Below are 16734 nucleotides of genomic sequence, written 5' to 3' on the forward strand. Positions count from 1 at the left end.
ATATTGTTGTAAACCCTCTTTTCTCACCTCGTAGCCAACATTTTCATGCGCTAAAACCGTCGCAAGCCTGCTGTTCTAATTACTACGTACCGTACCACCCGCCGATTGGGAAACAATCGGGCGTAGAGAAAACGTCCGATTACGTCGGCGTTTTCACAACAAACGCTAAAAAAGTATAGATGAAGAGGGTCGATCTTGAAGTTAACCAAATCATACTTACCTGACGGGGGCCTTCACCGTGATCAGGCCGGCGGTGGGCCCAAGGCGAGGCTTAGCCATTGCACTTTGGCCTAGCTGACCCTTGCGATTACCCCAAATGTGGGTAACTCGGCCGTACAATTTCTGTTAGTGGGGTCTGCGTTCGCGCTAACCCCGTATTATTCTTAATCAATCGCTTGTTCTCTCTGGTCAGTTTGCTTCCTGCTGCTCTTCGCGCTTTCTCTCCCAGACAGGCGTAATTGCCGACCCGGGGAGCGTCGCATCGCCATTGCAATGTGTCTGCAACGCATAGCTACGTATCTGATTGAATGTATATCAGAAAAATATTATTGCCATGCACCTGGTGACGTCATATATTCGTAAATATAATTTGAATTAGAACACAACAAAGCTGTCATGGCTATAGTGCCAGGGGAGTCGAATGACGACTGCTACTCGATCGTTTTGGTCCTCGGAAAAACGTTTCGCGCTGCACTGAGCCCCCAGCAAACAGAAGTTGTACAGGTGAGGCTCTGGTTGGCCTAAATATATGTTTAGGCATCGCTTCTCGGCTCTTTAGAGCTAAGATCAAGTGTAGTATCTGTTCTTCTCAGTTTAATACCTGGGACGCAAGCGATTCGCTTGCATGTCTTTGTATTAACCTGATTTTTGGACAGGGGGTATGGTGCCGAGGCTTGCCTCGCCCTGCCCACGGGTTGTCCTGGTATTGCACTACCTCCAGGCACGGCCCACATTCCCACTTTGGTGGGAAAATCAAGCAATTCATCCCAGTTCTTCGTCGTATATTGTTGTAAACCCTCTTTTCTCACCTCGTAGCCAACATTTTCATGCGCTAAAACCGTCGCAAGCCTGCTGTTCTAATTACTACGTACCGTACCACCCGCCGATTGGGAAACAATCGGGCGTAGAGAAAACGTCCGATTACGTCGGCGTTTTCACAACAAACGCTAAAAAAGTATAGATGAAGAGGGTCGATCTTGAAGTTAACCAAATCATACTTACCTGACGGGGGCCTTCACCGTGATCAGGCCGGCGGTGGGCCCAAGGCGAGGCTTAGCCATTGCACTTTGGCCTAGCTGACCCTTGCGATTACCCCAAATGTGGGTAACTCGGCCGTACAATTTCTGTTAGTGGGGTCTGCGTTCGCGCTAACCCCGTATTATTCTTAATCAATCGCTTGTTCTCTCTGGTCAGTTTGCTTCCTGCTGCTCTTCGCGCTTTCTCTCCCAGACAGGCGTAATTGCCGACCCGGGGAGCGTCGCATCGCCATAGCAATGTGTCTGCAACGCATAGCTACGTATCTGATTGAATGTATATCAGAAAAATATTATTGCCATGCACCTGGTGACGTCATATATTCGTAAATATAATTTGAATTAGAACACAACAAAGCTGTCATGGCTATAGTGCCAGGGGAGTCGAATGACGACTGCTACTCGATCGTTTTGGTCCTCGGAAAAACGTTTCGCGCTGCACTGAGCCCCCAGCAAACAGAAGTTGTACAGGTGAGGCTCTGGTTGGCCTAAATATATGTTTAGGCATCGCTTCTCGGCTCTTTAGAGCTAAGATCAAGTGTAGTATCTGTTCTTCTCAGTTTAATACCTGGGACGCAAGCGATTCGCTTGCATGTCTTTGTATTAACCTGATTTTTGGACAGGGGGTATGGTGCCGAGGCTTGCCTCGCCCTGCCCACGGGTTGTCCTGGTATTGCACTACCTCCAGGCACGGCCCACATTCCCACTTTGGTGGGAAAATCAAGCAATTCATCCCAGTTCTTCGTCGTATATTGTTGTAAACCCTCTTTTCTCACCTCGTAGCCAACATTTTCATGCGCTAAAACCGTCGCAAGCCTGCTGTTCTAATTACTACGTACCGTACCACCCGCCGATTGGGAAACAATCGGGCGTAGAGAAAACGTCCGATTACGTCGGCGTTTTCACAACAAACGCTAAAAAAGTATAGATGAAGAGGGTCGATCTTGAAGTTAACCAAATCATACTTACCTGACGGGGGCCTTCACCGTGATCAGGCCGGCGGTGGGCCCAAGGCGAGGCTTAGCCATTGCACTTTGGCCTAGCTGACCCTTGCGATTACCCCAAATGTGGGTAACTCGGCCGTACAATTTCTGTTAGTGGGGTCTGCGTTCGCGCTAACCCCGTATTATTCTTAATCAATCGCTTGTTCTCTCTGGTCAGTTTGCTTCCTGCTGCTCTTCGCGCTTTCTCTCCCAGACAGGCGTAATTGCCGACCCGGGGAGCGTCGCATCGCCATAGCAATGTGTCTGCAACGCATAGCTACGTATCTGATTGAATGTATATCAGAAAAATATTATTGCCATGCACCTGGTGACGTCATATATTCGTAAATATAATTTGAATTAGAACACAACAAAGCTGTCATGGCTATAGTGCCAGGGGAGTCGAATGACGACTGCTACTCGATCGTTTTGGTCCTCGGAAAAACGTTTCGCGCTGCACTGAGCCCCCAGCAAACAGAAGTTGTACAGGTGAGGCTCTGGTTGGCCTAAATATATGTTTAGGCATCGCTTCTCGGCTCTTTAGAGCTAAGATCAAGTGTAGTATCTGATTGTGTCACATCACATGCAAGTACGGCGCCCTCTGACAACAATACTTAACCCATAACAAGGATATTTCAAACCAAAGCACCTCGGATCCGGAAACCGTCCCCGCCGTCGTCCACGCACTACCGTGCACGCCCCGGTCCTGGTGGAAGGGTTGGGCGCCAGACATGAACAAACCGTGAACTGTGTCCGAAAGGAAAGAGTGCAGAAGAGCACCCATCTGGCGCCCTCCCGAATTTCATACGCGCAGCGAACGATACCGCCAGGGCCGATACTCTCACACTAAACACCCACAAGCACACACACACTCTTAATTATTTTGTCGTCTATTTGTTTACGTTCATTTGTAACACATTCACCTTAAACAAACAATTCACTAACTGCCTTCCATCCTCTCTTTAATACAAACAATGTTCGGAAGGCAGTTGTAAACCCCACTAATTATTATATTATATATATATATTTTTTTTTCCACACATACACACCTTTTTTCTTTTTTTTGGAGCCCAGCCTGCCTCAAGTCCACTAGCCCACCCCCCTGCGACACCCTGCAGCCCCGTTTTATACTGAAACTAAAATAAAATCAACTTCAATTAACCCCATTTATTTCAACAGATTAATGGCGGTGTGGCGTGTGTTGTTTACGTTTTTTCCCCCTTTTTGTATGCTGTATTGTTTCACGCAGACACCGACTTGCTTTTTGTCGTACCGCTGTCTGTTTTTTTTTTGTTGTTTTTTGCCACACCGCCAACTCACAAGAAAAATCTAACACAAATTCAAAATTATATATCACCCACCGTCCTAGGGCGGTGGAGGCCGTGCGTGCCCCGCAATCTTTCGAACGGCGATGCCTCCGCAGTATTGATGTTTATCGATTTTTCGTTGCACTCAATAAACGAGGTGTAGAGTCAAAAAGTCTGTTCTTCTCAGTTTAATACCTGGGACGCAAGCGATTCGCTTGCATGTCTTTGTATTAACCTGATTTTTGGACAGGGGGTATGGTGCCGAGGCTTGCCTCGCCCTGCCCACGGGTTGTCCTGGTATTGCACTACCTCCAGGCACGGCCCACATTCCCACTTTGGTGGGAAAATCAAGCAATTCATCCCAGTTCTTCGTCGTATATTGTTGTAAACCCTCTTTTCTCACCTCGTAGCCAACATTTTCATGCGCTAAAACCGTCGCAAGCCTGCTGTTCTAATTACTACGTACCGTACCACCCGCCGATTGGGAAACAATCGGGCGTAGAGAAAACGTCCGATTACGTCGGCGTTTTCACAACAAACGCTAAAAAAGTATAGATGAAGAGGGTCGATCTTGAAGTTAACCAAATCATACTTACCTGACGGGGGCCTTCACCGTGATCAGGCCGGCGGTGGGCCCAAGGCGAGGCTTAGCCATTGCACTTTGGCCTAGCTGACCCTTGCGATTACCCCAAATGTGGGTAACTCGGCCGTACAATTTCTGTTAGTGGGGTCTGCGTTCGCGCTAACCCCGTATTATTCTTAATCAATCGCTTGTTCTCTCTGGTCAGTTTGCTTCCTGCTGCTCTTCGCGCTTTCTCTCCCAGACAGGCGTAATTGCCGACCCGGGGAGCGTCGCATCGCCATAGCAATGTGTCTGCAACGCATAGCTACGTATCTGATTGAATGTATATCAGAAAAATATTATTGCCATGCACCTGGTGACGTCATATATTCGTAAATATAATTTGAATTAGAACACAACAAAGCTGTCATGGCTATAGTGCCAGGGGAGTCGAATGACGACTGCTACTCGATCGTTTTGGTCCTCGGAAAAACGTTTCGCGCTGCACTGAGCCCCCAGCAAACAGAAGTTGTACAGGTGAGGCTCTGGTTGGCCTAAATATATGTTTAGGCATCGCTTCTCGGCTCTTTAGAGCTAAGATCAAGTGTAGTATCTGTTCTTCTCAGTTTAATACCTGGGACGCAAGCGATTCGCTTGCATGTCTTTGTATTAACCTGATTTTTGGACAGGGGGTATGGTGCCGAGGCTTGCCTCGCCCTGCCCACGGGTTGTCCTGGTATTGCACTACCTCCAGGCACGGCCCACATTCCCACTTTGGTGGGAAAATCAAGCAATTCATCCCAGTTCTTCGTCGTATATTGTTGTAAACCCTCTTTTCTCACCTCGTAGCCAACATTTTCATGCGCTAAAACCGTCGCAAGCCTGCTGTTCTAATTACTACGTACCGTACCACCCGCCGATTGGGAAACAATCGGGCGTAGAGAAAACGTCCGATTACGTCGGCGTTTTCACAACAAACGCTAAAAAAGTATAGATGAAGAGGGTCGATCTTGAAGTTAACCAAATCATACTTACCTGACGGGGGCCTTCACCGTGATCAGGCCGGCGGTGGGCCCAAGGCGAGGCTTAGCCATTGCACTTTGGCCTAGCTGACCCTTGCGATTACCCCAAATGTGGGTAACTCGGCCGTACAATTTCTGTTAGTGGGGTCTGCGTTCGCGCTAACCCCGTATTATTCTTAATCAATCAATGGCTTGTTCTCTCTGGTCAGTTTGCTTCCTGCTGCTCTTCGCGCTTTCTCTCCCAGACAGGCGTAATTGCCGACCCGGGGAGCGTCGCATCGCCATAGCAATGTGTCTGCAACGCATAGCTACGTATCTGATTGAATGTATATCAGAAAAATATTATTGCCATGCACCTGGTGACGTCATATATTCGTAAATATAATTTGAATTAGAACACAACAAAGCTGTCATGGCTATAGTGCCAGGGGAGTCGAATGACGACTGCTACTCGATCGTTTTGGTCCTCGGAAAAACGTTTCGCGCTGCACTGAGCCCCCAGCAAACAGAAGTTGTACAGGTGAGGCTCTGGTTGGCCTAAATATATGTTTAGGCATCGCTTCTCGGCTCTTTAGAGCTAAGATCAAGTGTAGTATCTGTTCTTCTCAGTTTAATACCTGGGACGCAAGCGATTCGCTTGCATGTCTTTGTATTAACCTGATTTTTGGACAGGGGGTATGGTGCCGAGGCTTGCCTCGCCCTGCCCACGGGTTGTCCTGGTATTGCACTACCTCCAGGCACGGCCCACATTCCCACTTTGGTGGGAAAATCAAGCAATTCATCCCAGTTCTTCGTCGTATATTGTTGTAAACCCTCTTTTCTCACCTCGTAGCCAACATTTTCATGCGCTAAAACCGTCGCAAGCCTGCTGTTCTAATTACTACGTACCGTACCACCCGCCGATTGGGAAACAATCGGGCGTAGAGAAAACGTCCGATTACGTCGGCGTTTTCACAACAAACGCTAAAAAAGTATAGATGAAGAGGGTCGATCTTGAAGTTAACCAAATCATACTTACCTGACGGGGGCCTTCACCGTGATCAGGCCGGCGGTGGGCCCAAGGCGAGGCTTAGCCATTGCACTTTGGCCTAGCTGACCCTTGCGATTACCCCAAATGTGGGTAACTCGGCCGTACAATTTCTGTTAGTGGGGTCTGCGTTCGCGCTAACCCCGTATTATTCTTAATCAATCAATGGCTTGTTCTCTCTGGTCAGTTTGCTTCCTGCTGCTCTTCGCGCTTTCTCTCCCAGACAGGCGTAATTGCCGACCCGGGGAGCGTCGCATCGCCATAGCAATGTGTCTGCAACGCATAGCTACGTATCTGATTGAATGTATATCAGAAAAATATTATTGCCATGCACCTGGTGACGTCATATATTCGTAAATATAATTTGAATTAGAACACAACAAAGCTGTCATGGCTATAGTGCCAGGGGAGTCGAATGACGACTGCTACTCGATCGTTTTGGTCCTCGGAAAAACGTTTCGCGCTGCACTGAGCCCCCAGCAAACAGAAGTTGTACAGGTGAGGCTCTGGTTGGCCTAAATATATGTTTAGGCATCGCTTCTCGGCTCTTTAGAGCTAAGATCAAGTGTAGTATCTGTTCTTCTCAGTTTAATACCTGGGACGCAAGCGATTCGCTTGCATGTCTTTGTATTAACCTGATTTTTGGACAGGGGGTATGGTGCCGAGGCTTGCCTCGCCCTGCCCACGGGTTGTCCTGGTATTGCACTACCTCCAGGCACGGCCCACATTCCCACTTTGGTGGGAAAATCAAGCAATTCATCCCAGTTCTTCGTCGTATATTGTTGTAAACCCTCTTTTCTCACCTCGTAGCCAACATTTTCATGCGCTAAAACCGTCGCAAGCCTGCTGTTCTAATTACTACGTACCGTACCACCCGCCGATTGGGAAACAATCGGGCGTAGAGAAAACGTCCGATTACGTCGGCGTTTTCACAACAAACGCTAAAAAAGTATAGATGAAGAGGGTCGATCTTGAAGTTAACCAAATCATACTTACCTGACGGGGGCCTTCACCGTGATCAGGCCGGCGGTGGGCCCAAGGCGAGGCTTAGCCATTGCACTTTGGCCTAGCTGACCCTTGCGATTACCCCAAATGTGGGTAACTCGGCCGTACAATTTCTGTTAGTGGGGTCTGCGTTCGCGCTAACCCCGTATTATTCTTAATCAATCGCTTGTTCTCTCTGGTCAGTTTGCTTCCTGCTGCTCTTCGCGCTTTCTCTCCCAGACAGGCGTAATTGCCGACCCGGGGAGCGTCGCATCGCCATAGCAATGTGTCTGCAACGCATAGCTACGTATCTGATTGAATGTATATCAGAAAAATATTATTGCCATGCACCTGGTGACGTCATATATTCGTAAATATAATTTGAATTAGAACACAACAAAGCTGTCATGGCTATAGTGCCAGGGGAGTCGAATGACGACTGCTACTCGATCGTTTTGGTCCTCGGAAAAACGTTTCGCGCTGCACTGAGCCCCCAGCAAACAGAAGTTGTACAGGTGAGGCTCTGGTTGGCCTAAATATATGTTTAGGCATCGCTTCTCGGCTCTTTAGAGCTAAGATCAAGTGTAGTATCTGTTCTTCTCAGTTTAATACCTGGGACGCAAGCGATTCGCTTGCATGTCTTTGTATTAACCTGATTTTTGGACAGGGGGTATGGTGCCGAGGCTTGCCTCGCCCTGCCCACGGGTTGTCCTGGTATTGCACTACCTCCAGGCACGGCCCACATTCCCACTTTGGTGGGAAAATCAAGCAATTCATCCCAGTTCTTCGTCGTATATTGTTGTAAACCCTCTTTTCTCACCTCGTAGCCAACATTTTCATGCGCTAAAACCGTCGCAAGCCTGCTGTTCTAATTACTACGTACCGTACCACCCGCCGATTGGGAAACAATCGGGCGTAGAGAAAACGTCCGATTACGTCGGCGTTTTCACAACAAACGCTAAAAAAGTATAGATGAAGAGGGTCGATCTTGAAGTTAACCAAATCATACTTACCTGACGGGGGCCTTCACCGTGATCAGGCCGGCGGTGGGCCCAAGGCGAGGCTTAGCCATTGCACTTTGGCCTAGCTGACCCTTGCGATTACCCCAAATGTGGGTAACTCGGCCGTACAATTTCTGTTAGTGGGGTCTGCGTTCGCGCTAACCCCGTATTATTCTTAATCAATCGCTTGTTCTCTCTGGTCAGTTTGCTTCCTGCTGCTCTTCGCGCTTTCTCTCCCAGACAGGCGTAATTGCCGACCCGGGGAGCGTCGCATCGCCATAGCAATGTGTCTGCAACGCATAGCTACGTATCTGATTGAATGTATATCAGAAAAATATTATTGCCATGCACCTGGTGACGTCATATATTCGTAAATATAATTTGAATTAGAACACAACAAAGCTGTCATGGCTATAGTGCCAGGGGAGTCGAATGACGACTGCTACTCGATCGTTTTGGTCCTCGGAAAAACGTTTCGCGCTGCACTGAGCCCCCAGCAAACAGAAGTTGTACAGGTGAGGCTCTGGTTGGCCTAAATATATGTTTAGGCATCGCTTCTCGGCTCTTTAGAGCTAAGATCAAGTGTAGTATCTGTTCTTCTCAGTTTAATACCTGGGACGCAAGCGATTCGCTTGCATGTCTTTGTATTAACCTGATTTTTGGACAGGGGGTATGGTGCCGAGGCTTGCCTCGCCCTGCCCACGGGTTGTCCTGGTATTGCACTACCTCCAGGCACGGCCCACATTCCCACTTTGGTGGGAAAATCAAGCAATTCATCCCAGTTCTTCGTCGTATATTGTTGTAAACCCTCTTTTCTCACCTCGTAGCCAACATTTTCATGCGCTAAAACCGTCGCAAGCCTGCTGTTCTAATTACTACGTACCGTACCACCCGCCGATTGGGAAACAATCGGGCGTAGAGAAAACGTCCGATTACGTCGGCGTTTTCACAACAAACGCTAAAAAAGTATAGATGAAGAGGGTCGATCTTGAAGTTAACCAAATCATACTTACCTGACGGGGGCCTTCACCGTGATCAGGCCGGCGGTGGGCCCAAGGCGAGGCTTAGCCATTGCACTTTGGCCTAGCTGACCCTTGCGATTACCCCAAATGTGGGTAACTCGGCCGTACAATTTCTGTTAGTGGGGTCTGCGTTCGCGCTAACCCCGTATTATTCTTAATCAATCAATGGCTTGTTCTCTCTGGTCAGTTTGCTTCCTGCTGCTCTTCGCGCTTTCTCTCCCAGACAGGCGTAATTGCCGACCCGGGGAGCGTCGCATCGCCATAGCAATGTGTCTGCAACGCATAGCTACGTATCTGATTGAATGTATATCAGAAAAATATTATTGCCATGCACCTGGTGACGTCATATATTCGTAAATATAATTTGAATTAGAACACAACAAAGCTGTCATGGCTATAGTGCCAGGGGAGTCGAATGACGACTGCTACTCGATCGTTTTGGTCCTCGGAAAAACGTTTCGCGCTGCACTGAGCCCCCAGCAAACAGAAGTTGTACAGGTGAGGCTCTGGTTGGCCTAAATATATGTTTAGGCATCGCTTCTCGGCTCTTTAGAGCTAAGATCAAGTGTAGTATCTGTTCTTCTCAGTTTAATACCTGGGACGCAAGCGATTCGCTTGCATGTCTTTGTATTAACCTGATTTTTGGACAGGGGGTATGGTGCCGAGGCTTGCCTCGCCCTGCCCACGGGTTGTCCTGGTATTGCACTACCTCCAGGCACGGCCCACATTCCCACTTTGGTGGGAAAATCAAGCAATTCATCCCAGTTCTTCGTCGTATATTGTTGTAAACCCTCTTTTCTCACCTCGTAGCCAACATTTTCATGCGCTAAAACCGTCGCAAGCCTGCTGTTCTAATTACTACGTACCGTACCACCCGCCGATTGGGAAACAATCGGGCGTAGAGAAAACGTCCGATTACGTCGGCGTTTTCACAACAAACGCTAAAAAAGTATAGATGAAGAGGGTCGATCTTGAAGTTAACCAAATCATACTTACCTGACGGGGGCCTTCACCGTGATCAGGCCGGCGGTGGGCCCAAGGCGAGGCTTAGCCATTGCACTTTGGCCTAGCTGACCCTTGCGATTACCCCAAATGTGGGTAACTCGGCCGTACAATTTCTGTTAGTGGGGTCTGCGTTCGCGCTAACCCCGTATTATTCTTAATCAATCGCTTGTTCTCTCTGGTCAGTTTGCTTCCTGCTGCTCTTCGCGCTTTCTCTCCCAGACAGGCGTAATTGCCGACCCGGGGAGCGTCGCATCGCCATAGCAATGTGTCTGCAACGCATAGCTACGTATCTGATTGAATGTATATCAGAAAAATATTATTGCCATGCACCTGGTGACGTCATATATTCGTAAATATAATTTGAATTAGAACACAACAAAGCTGTCATGGCTATAGTGCCAGGGGAGTCGAATGACGACTGCTACTCGATCGTTTTGGTCCTCGGAAAAACGTTTCGCGCTGCACTGAGCCCCCAGCAAACAGAAGTTGTACAGGTGAGGCTCTGGTTGGCCTAAATATATGTTTAGGCATCGCTTCTCGGCTCTTTAGAGCTAAGATCAAGTGTAGTATCTGTTCTTCTCAGTTTAATACCTGGGACGCAAGCGATTCGCTTGCATGTCTTTGTATTAACCTGATTTTTGGACAGGGGGTATGGTGCCGAGGCTTGCCTCGCCCTGCCCACGGGTTGTCCTGGTATTGCACTACCTCCAGGCACGGCCCACATTCCCACTTTGGTGGGAAAATCAAGCAATTCATCCCAGTTCTTCGTCGTATATTGTTGTAAACCCTCTTTTCTCACCTCGTAGCCAACATTTTCATGCGCTAAAACCGTCGCAAGCCTGCTGTTCTAATTACTACGTACCGTACCACCCGCCGATTGGGAAACAATCGGGCGTAGAGAAAACGTCCGATTACGTCGGCGTTTTCACAACAAACGCTAAAAAAGTATAGATGAAGAGGGTCGATCTTGAAGTTAACCAAATCATACTTACCTGACGGGGGCCTTCACCGTGATCAGGCCGGCGGTGGGCCCAAGGCGAGGCTTAGCCATTGCACTTTGGCCTAGCTGACCCTTGCGATTACCCCAAATGTGGGTAACTCGGCCGTACAATTTCTGTTAGTGGGGTCTGCGTTCGCGCTAACCCCGTATTATTCTTAATCAATCGCTTGTTCTCTCTGGTCAGTTTGCTTCCTGCTGCTCTTCGCGCTTTCTCTCCCAGACAGGCGTAATTGCCGACCCGGGGAGCGTCGCATCGCCATAGCAATGTGTCTGCAACGCATAGCTACGTATCTGATTGAATGTATATCAGAAAAATATTATTGCCATGCACCTGGTGACGTCATATATTCGTAAATATAATTTGAATTAGAACACAACAAAGCTGTCATGGCTATAGTGCCAGGGGAGTCGAATGACGACTGCTACTCGATCGTTTTGGTCCTCGGAAAAACGTTTCGCGCTGCACTGAGCCCCCAGCAAACAGAAGTTGTACAGGTGAGGCTCTGGTTGGCCTAAATATATGTTTAGGCATCGCTTCTCGGCTCTTTAGAGCTAAGATCAAGTGTAGTATCTGTTCTTCTCAGTTTAATACCTGGGACGCAAGCGATTCGCTTGCATGTCTTTGTATTAACCTGATTTTTGGACAGGGGGTATGGTGCCGAGGCTTGCCTCGCCCTGCCCACGGGTTGTCCTGGTATTGCACTACCTCCAGGCACGGCCCACATTCCCACTTTGGTGGGAAAATCAAGCAATTCATCCCAGTTCTTCGTCGTATATTGTTGTAAACCCTCTTTTCTCACCTCGTAGCCAACATTTTCATGCGCTAAAACCGTCGCAAGCCTGCTGTTCTAATTACTACGTACCGTACCACCCGCCGATTGGGAAACAATCGGGCGTAGAGAAAACGTCCGATTACGTCGGCGTTTTCACAACAAACGCTAAAAAAGTATAGATGAAGAGGGTCGATCTTGAAGTTAACCAAATCATACTTACCTGACGGGGGCCTTCACCGTGATCAGGCCGGCGGTGGGCCCAAGGCGAGGCTTAGCCATTGCACTTTGGCCTAGCTGACCCTTGCGATTACCCCAAATGTGGGTAACTCGGCCGTACAATTTCTGTTAGTGGGGTCTGCGTTCGCGCTAACCCCGTATTATTCTTAATCAATCGCTTGTTCTCTCTGGTCAGTTTGCTTCCTGCTGCTCTTCGCGCTTTCTCTCCCAGACAGGCGTAATTGCCGACCCGGGGAGCGTCGCATCGCCATAGCAATGTGTCTGCAACGCATAGCTACGTATCTGATTGAATGTATATCAGAAAAATATTATTGCCATGCACCTGGTGACGTCATATATTCGTAAATATAATTTGAATTAGAACACAACAAAGCTGTCATGGCTATAGTGCCAGGGGAGTCGAATGACGACTGCTACTCGATCGTTTTGGTCCTCGGAAAAACGTTTCGCGCTGCACTGAGCCCCCAGCAAACAGAAGTTGTACAGGTGAGGCTCTGGTTGGCCTAAATATATGTTTAGGCATCGCTTCTCGGCTCTTTAGAGCTAAGATCAAGTGTAGTATCTGTTCTTCTCAGTTTAATACCTGGGACGCAAGCGATTCGCTTGCATGTCTTTGTATTAACCTGATTTTTGGACAGGGGGTATGGTGCCGAGGCTTGCCTCGCCCTGCCCACGGGTTGTCCTGGTATTGCACTACCTCCAGGCACGGCCCACATTCCCACTTTGGTGGGAAAATCAAGCAATTCATCCCAGTTCTTCGTCGTATATTGTTGTAAACCCTCTTTTCTCACCTCGTAGCCAACATTTTCATGCGCTAAAACCGTCGCAAGCCTGCTGTTCTAATTACTACGTACCGTACCACCCGCCGATTGGGAAACAATCGGGCGTAGAGAAAACGTCCGATTACGTCGGCGTTTTCACAACAAACGCTAAAAAAGTATAGATGAAGAGGGTCGATCTTGAAGTTAACCAAATCATACTTACCTGACGGGGGCCTTCACCGTGATCAGGCCGGCGGTGGGCCCAAGGCGAGGCTTAGCCATTGCACTTTGGCCTAGCTGACCCTTGCGATTACCCCAAATGTGGGTAACTCGGCCGTACAATTTCTGTTAGTGGGGTCTGCGTTCGCGCTAACCCCGTATTATTCTTAATCAATCGCTTGTTCTCTCTGGTCAGTTTGCTTCCTGCTGCTCTTCGCGCTTTCTCTCCCAGACAGGCGTAATTGCCGACCCGGGGAGCGTCGCATCGCCATAGCAATGTGTCTGCAACGCATAGCTACGTATCTGATTGAATGTATATCAGAAAAATATTATTGCCATGCACCTGGTGACGTCATATATTCGTAAATATAATTTGAATTAGAACACAACAAAGCTGTCATGGCTATAGTGCCAGGGGAGTCGAATGACGACTGCTACTCGATCGTTTTGGTCCTCGGAAAAACGTTTCGCGCTGCACTGAGCCCCCAGCAAACAGAAGTTGTACAGGTGAGGCTCTGGTTGGCCTAAATATATGTTTAGGCATCGCTTCTCGGCTCTTTAGAGCTAAGATCAAGTGTAGTATCTGTTCTTCTCAGTTTAATACCTGGGACGCAAGCGATTCGCTTGCATGTCTTTGTATTAACCTGATTTTTGGACAGGGGGTATGGTGCCGAGGCTTGCCTCGCCCTGCCCACGGGTTGTCCTGGTATTGCACTACCTCCAGGCACGGCCCACATTCCCACTTTGGTGGGAAAATCAAGCAATTCATCCCAGTTCTTCGTCGTATATTGTTGTAAACCCTCTTTTCTCACCTCGTAGCCAACATTTTCATGCGCTAAAACCGTCGCAAGCCTGCTGTTCTAATTACTACGTACCGTACCACCCGCCGATTGGGAAACAATCGGGCGTAGAGAAAACGTCCGATTACGTCGGCGTTTTCACAACAAACGCTAAAAAAGTATAGATGAAGAGGGTCGATCTTGAAGTTAACCAAATCATACTTACCTGACGGGGGCCTTCACCGTGATCAGGCCGGCGGTGGGCCCAAGGCGAGGCTTAGCCATTGCACTTTGGCCTAGCTGACCCTTGCGATTACCCCAAATGTGGGTAACTCGGCCGTACAATTTCTGTTAGTGGGGTCTGCGTTCGCGCTAACCCCGTATTATTCTTAATCAATCGCTTGTTCTCTCTGGTCAGTTTGCTTCCTGCTGCTCTTCGCGCTTTCTCTCCCAGACAGGCGTAATTGCCGACCCGGGGAGCGTCGCATCGCCATAGCAATGTGTCTGCAACGCATAGCTACGTATCTGATTGAATGTATATCAGAAAAATATTATTGCCATGCACCTGGTGACGTCATATATTCGTAAATATAATTTGAATTAGAACACAACAAAGCTGTCATGGCTATAGTGCCAGGGGAGTCGAATGACGACTGCTACTCGATCGTTTTGGTCCTCGGAAAAACGTTTCGCGCTGCACTGAGCCCCCAGCAAACAGAAGTTGTACAGGTGAGGCTCTGGTTGGCCTAAATATATGTTTAGGCATCGCTTCTCGGCTCTTTAGAGCTAAGATCAAGTGTAGTATCTGTTCTTCTCAGTTTAATACCTGGGACGCAAGCGATTCGCTTGCATGTCTTTGTATTAACCTGATTTTTGGACAGGGGGTATGGTGCCGAGGCTTGCCTCGCCCTGCCCACGGGTTGTCCTGGTATTGCACTACCTCCAGGCACGGCCCACATTCCCACTTTGGTGGGAAAATCAAGCAATTCATCCCAGTTCTTCGTCGTATATTGTTGTAAACCCTCTTTTCTCACCTCGTAGCCAACATTTTCATGCGCTAAAACCGTCGCAAGCCTGCTGTTCTAATTACTACGTACCGTACCACCCGCCGATTGGGAAACAATCGGGCGTAGAGAAAACGTCCGATTACGTCGGCGTTTTCACAACAAACGCTAAAAAAGTATAGATGAAGAGGGTCGATCTTGAAGTTAACCAAATCATACTTACCTGACGGGGGCCTTCACCGTGATCAGGCCGGCGGTGGGCCCAAGGCGAGGCTTAGCCATTGCACTTTGGCCTAGCTGACCCTTGCGATTACCCCAAATGTGGGTAACTCGGCCGTACAATTTCTGTTAGTGGGGTCTGCGTTCGCGCTAACCCCGTATTATTCTTAATCAATCAATCGCTTGTTCTCTCTGGTCAGTTTGCTTCCTGCTGCTCTTCGCGCTTTCTCTCCCAGACAGGCGTAATTGCCGACCCGGGGAGCGTCGCATCGCCATAGCAATGTGTCTGCAACGCATAGCTACGTATCTGATTGAATGTATATCAGAAAAATATTATTGCCATGCACCTGGTGACGTCATATATTCGTAAATATAATTTGAATTAGAACACAACAAAGCTGTCATGGCTATAGTGCCAGGGGAGTCGAATGACGACTGCTACTCGATCGTTTTGGTCCTCGGAAAAACGTTTCGCGCTGCACTGAGCCCCCAGCAAACAGAAGTTGTACAGGTGAGGCTCTGGTTGGCCTAAATATATGTTTAGGCATCGCTTCTCGGCTCTTTAGATCTCGCGGTTTGGGTGCTGCCAAAATATTGTAAAACTGCTATTTGTGGTGCGCCGCTGTGGCGTCTGAGTGACGTCATAATCAAACAAACAAAGAAGAAACGGCGCTGTGCCGCACCCATACAATCAACCGCGGTTTTTATTGGATTATACCGCTTTTTTGGATTTATTTTCGTCAATCTTTTGGATTTTATCTTGGATTTTATCTTGGATTTTATCCCACACTGCTGGATTATTCTTGGATTTTATCAACCAGAAGCTGCCCCACACCGGGCCGGCCACGAAGTTATCGAAAAAGTAAGTGCCGGCCCGGTTAGGGCCTTGTTTTTATCATAAACCAAGACGAATTAAAACACAGCCGCTTAGAGGGTCGCCTTAACGAACTGACGAGCAGCAAGCCGCCATCTTGTTTTAGATTCCTTTTTTCCTTTTTCTCTTTTCAGCCAGAACAGGAACCTGATTTGCCAAATTTTGGTCACGTGACACGTCGTCACTTTAGTTCCTTCTTTTATTTGTCTTGGTTAGTCTTGGAAAATCGGCAATTTGTTAACCTCAGTCACGTGACACAGGGTCACAGCCCCGCTACTTCTAACTCTCCTAATTTATCTGTAGTCACGTGACACAACGTCACAGCATACGTTTGTTCGTTTGGACTCTGCCGCAGTGGCCGTTACGGTTCGTCGCTCAGCCCACGTCAGACATTTTCTCTCGCTTTCGTTATACTTCTCTTTCCCTTTCTCATTTAAACCTACTGACCTGTTGTGGTTGGTGCCCAGTCATCCGGAACTCACTCTGCCACCAGCCCACAGGCCCGCCATTTTGTTTCTTTTGTTTAAACGCACCGCAACCTTAAGTTCTGTGCCTTTAATACCGCGCCATAATTCTGTTATTGTTTTCGTAGTTAGTTTAGTTGTTTATTTGTACTAAGTAATATTAATATTGTTATTAAAATTATTTTACGTTAATATTCAAGCATATTGTAATTCTGACCTTGTTTGTTAATATACATAT

General features: G+C 48.1%; 29 non-coding genes across 29 annotated transcripts; all 29 read left to right on the forward strand.

Moving 5' to 3' along the window:
• Window positions 1–212: 212 nt before the first annotated feature.
• LOC145235112 (U1 spliceosomal RNA) lies at window positions 213–376 on the forward strand. The gene has a single exon (XR_013861618.1). It is a non-coding gene; the product is annotated as a U1 spliceosomal RNA (small nuclear RNA).
• Window positions 377–758: 382 nt separating this feature from the next.
• Window positions 759–956, forward strand: LOC145235238 (U2 spliceosomal RNA). Its single transcript, XR_013861739.1, has one exon. It is a non-coding gene; the product is annotated as a U2 spliceosomal RNA (small nuclear RNA).
• Window positions 957–1213: 257 nt separating this feature from the next.
• On the forward strand, window positions 1214–1377 carry LOC145235113 (U1 spliceosomal RNA). The gene has a single exon (XR_013861619.1). It is a non-coding gene; the product is annotated as a U1 spliceosomal RNA (small nuclear RNA).
• A 382-nt stretch (window positions 1378–1759) lies between these two features.
• Window positions 1760–1957, forward strand: LOC145235239 (U2 spliceosomal RNA). Its single transcript, XR_013861740.1, has one exon. It is a non-coding gene; the product is annotated as a U2 spliceosomal RNA (small nuclear RNA).
• Window positions 1958–2214: 257 nt separating this feature from the next.
• Window positions 2215–2378, forward strand: LOC145235114 (U1 spliceosomal RNA). Its single transcript, XR_013861620.1, has one exon. It is a non-coding gene; the product is annotated as a U1 spliceosomal RNA (small nuclear RNA).
• Window positions 2379–3670: 1292 nt separating this feature from the next.
• Window positions 3671–3874, forward strand: LOC145235270 (U2 spliceosomal RNA). Its single transcript, XR_013861769.1, has one exon. It is a non-coding gene; the product is annotated as a U2 spliceosomal RNA (small nuclear RNA).
• Window positions 3875–4131: 257 nt separating this feature from the next.
• On the forward strand, window positions 4132–4295 carry LOC145235116 (U1 spliceosomal RNA). Its single transcript, XR_013861622.1, has one exon. It is a non-coding gene; the product is annotated as a U1 spliceosomal RNA (small nuclear RNA).
• Window positions 4296–4677: 382 nt separating this feature from the next.
• On the forward strand, window positions 4678–4875 carry LOC145235240 (U2 spliceosomal RNA). The gene has a single exon (XR_013861741.1). It is a non-coding gene; the product is annotated as a U2 spliceosomal RNA (small nuclear RNA).
• A 257-nt stretch (window positions 4876–5132) lies between these two features.
• LOC145235117 (U1 spliceosomal RNA) lies at window positions 5133–5296 on the forward strand. The gene has a single exon (XR_013861623.1). It is a non-coding gene; the product is annotated as a U1 spliceosomal RNA (small nuclear RNA).
• A 386-nt stretch (window positions 5297–5682) lies between these two features.
• LOC145235241 (U2 spliceosomal RNA) lies at window positions 5683–5880 on the forward strand. Its single transcript, XR_013861742.1, has one exon. It is a non-coding gene; the product is annotated as a U2 spliceosomal RNA (small nuclear RNA).
• Window positions 5881–6137: 257 nt separating this feature from the next.
• LOC145235118 (U1 spliceosomal RNA) lies at window positions 6138–6301 on the forward strand. Its single transcript, XR_013861624.1, has one exon. It is a non-coding gene; the product is annotated as a U1 spliceosomal RNA (small nuclear RNA).
• A 386-nt stretch (window positions 6302–6687) lies between these two features.
• On the forward strand, window positions 6688–6885 carry LOC145235243 (U2 spliceosomal RNA). The gene has a single exon (XR_013861744.1). It is a non-coding gene; the product is annotated as a U2 spliceosomal RNA (small nuclear RNA).
• A 257-nt stretch (window positions 6886–7142) lies between these two features.
• On the forward strand, window positions 7143–7306 carry LOC145235119 (U1 spliceosomal RNA). Its single transcript, XR_013861625.1, has one exon. It is a non-coding gene; the product is annotated as a U1 spliceosomal RNA (small nuclear RNA).
• A 382-nt stretch (window positions 7307–7688) lies between these two features.
• LOC145235244 (U2 spliceosomal RNA) lies at window positions 7689–7886 on the forward strand. The gene has a single exon (XR_013861745.1). It is a non-coding gene; the product is annotated as a U2 spliceosomal RNA (small nuclear RNA).
• A 257-nt stretch (window positions 7887–8143) lies between these two features.
• LOC145235120 (U1 spliceosomal RNA) lies at window positions 8144–8307 on the forward strand. The gene has a single exon (XR_013861626.1). It is a non-coding gene; the product is annotated as a U1 spliceosomal RNA (small nuclear RNA).
• A 382-nt stretch (window positions 8308–8689) lies between these two features.
• Window positions 8690–8887, forward strand: LOC145235245 (U2 spliceosomal RNA). Its single transcript, XR_013861746.1, has one exon. It is a non-coding gene; the product is annotated as a U2 spliceosomal RNA (small nuclear RNA).
• A 257-nt stretch (window positions 8888–9144) lies between these two features.
• Window positions 9145–9308, forward strand: LOC145235121 (U1 spliceosomal RNA). Its single transcript, XR_013861627.1, has one exon. It is a non-coding gene; the product is annotated as a U1 spliceosomal RNA (small nuclear RNA).
• Window positions 9309–9694: 386 nt separating this feature from the next.
• On the forward strand, window positions 9695–9892 carry LOC145235246 (U2 spliceosomal RNA). Its single transcript, XR_013861747.1, has one exon. It is a non-coding gene; the product is annotated as a U2 spliceosomal RNA (small nuclear RNA).
• A 257-nt stretch (window positions 9893–10149) lies between these two features.
• On the forward strand, window positions 10150–10313 carry LOC145235122 (U1 spliceosomal RNA). Its single transcript, XR_013861628.1, has one exon. It is a non-coding gene; the product is annotated as a U1 spliceosomal RNA (small nuclear RNA).
• Window positions 10314–10695: 382 nt separating this feature from the next.
• LOC145235247 (U2 spliceosomal RNA) lies at window positions 10696–10893 on the forward strand. The gene has a single exon (XR_013861748.1). It is a non-coding gene; the product is annotated as a U2 spliceosomal RNA (small nuclear RNA).
• Window positions 10894–11150: 257 nt separating this feature from the next.
• LOC145235123 (U1 spliceosomal RNA) lies at window positions 11151–11314 on the forward strand. Its single transcript, XR_013861629.1, has one exon. It is a non-coding gene; the product is annotated as a U1 spliceosomal RNA (small nuclear RNA).
• Window positions 11315–11696: 382 nt separating this feature from the next.
• LOC145235248 (U2 spliceosomal RNA) lies at window positions 11697–11894 on the forward strand. Its single transcript, XR_013861749.1, has one exon. It is a non-coding gene; the product is annotated as a U2 spliceosomal RNA (small nuclear RNA).
• A 257-nt stretch (window positions 11895–12151) lies between these two features.
• On the forward strand, window positions 12152–12315 carry LOC145235124 (U1 spliceosomal RNA). Its single transcript, XR_013861630.1, has one exon. It is a non-coding gene; the product is annotated as a U1 spliceosomal RNA (small nuclear RNA).
• A 382-nt stretch (window positions 12316–12697) lies between these two features.
• On the forward strand, window positions 12698–12895 carry LOC145235249 (U2 spliceosomal RNA). The gene has a single exon (XR_013861750.1). It is a non-coding gene; the product is annotated as a U2 spliceosomal RNA (small nuclear RNA).
• Window positions 12896–13152: 257 nt separating this feature from the next.
• LOC145235125 (U1 spliceosomal RNA) lies at window positions 13153–13316 on the forward strand. The gene has a single exon (XR_013861631.1). It is a non-coding gene; the product is annotated as a U1 spliceosomal RNA (small nuclear RNA).
• A 382-nt stretch (window positions 13317–13698) lies between these two features.
• On the forward strand, window positions 13699–13896 carry LOC145235251 (U2 spliceosomal RNA). Its single transcript, XR_013861751.1, has one exon. It is a non-coding gene; the product is annotated as a U2 spliceosomal RNA (small nuclear RNA).
• Window positions 13897–14153: 257 nt separating this feature from the next.
• LOC145235127 (U1 spliceosomal RNA) lies at window positions 14154–14317 on the forward strand. The gene has a single exon (XR_013861633.1). It is a non-coding gene; the product is annotated as a U1 spliceosomal RNA (small nuclear RNA).
• Window positions 14318–14699: 382 nt separating this feature from the next.
• On the forward strand, window positions 14700–14897 carry LOC145235252 (U2 spliceosomal RNA). The gene has a single exon (XR_013861752.1). It is a non-coding gene; the product is annotated as a U2 spliceosomal RNA (small nuclear RNA).
• A 257-nt stretch (window positions 14898–15154) lies between these two features.
• Window positions 15155–15318, forward strand: LOC145235128 (U1 spliceosomal RNA). Its single transcript, XR_013861634.1, has one exon. It is a non-coding gene; the product is annotated as a U1 spliceosomal RNA (small nuclear RNA).
• The last annotated feature ends 1416 nt before the right edge of the window (window positions 15319–16734 follow it).

This window comes from Phallusia mammillata, chromosome 6, assembly GCF_965637545.1.
Source record: "Phallusia mammillata chromosome 6, kaPhaMamm4.hap1.1, whole genome shotgun sequence".
NCBI lineage: Eukaryota > Metazoa > Chordata > Ascidiacea > Phlebobranchia > Ascidiidae > Phallusia > Phallusia mammillata.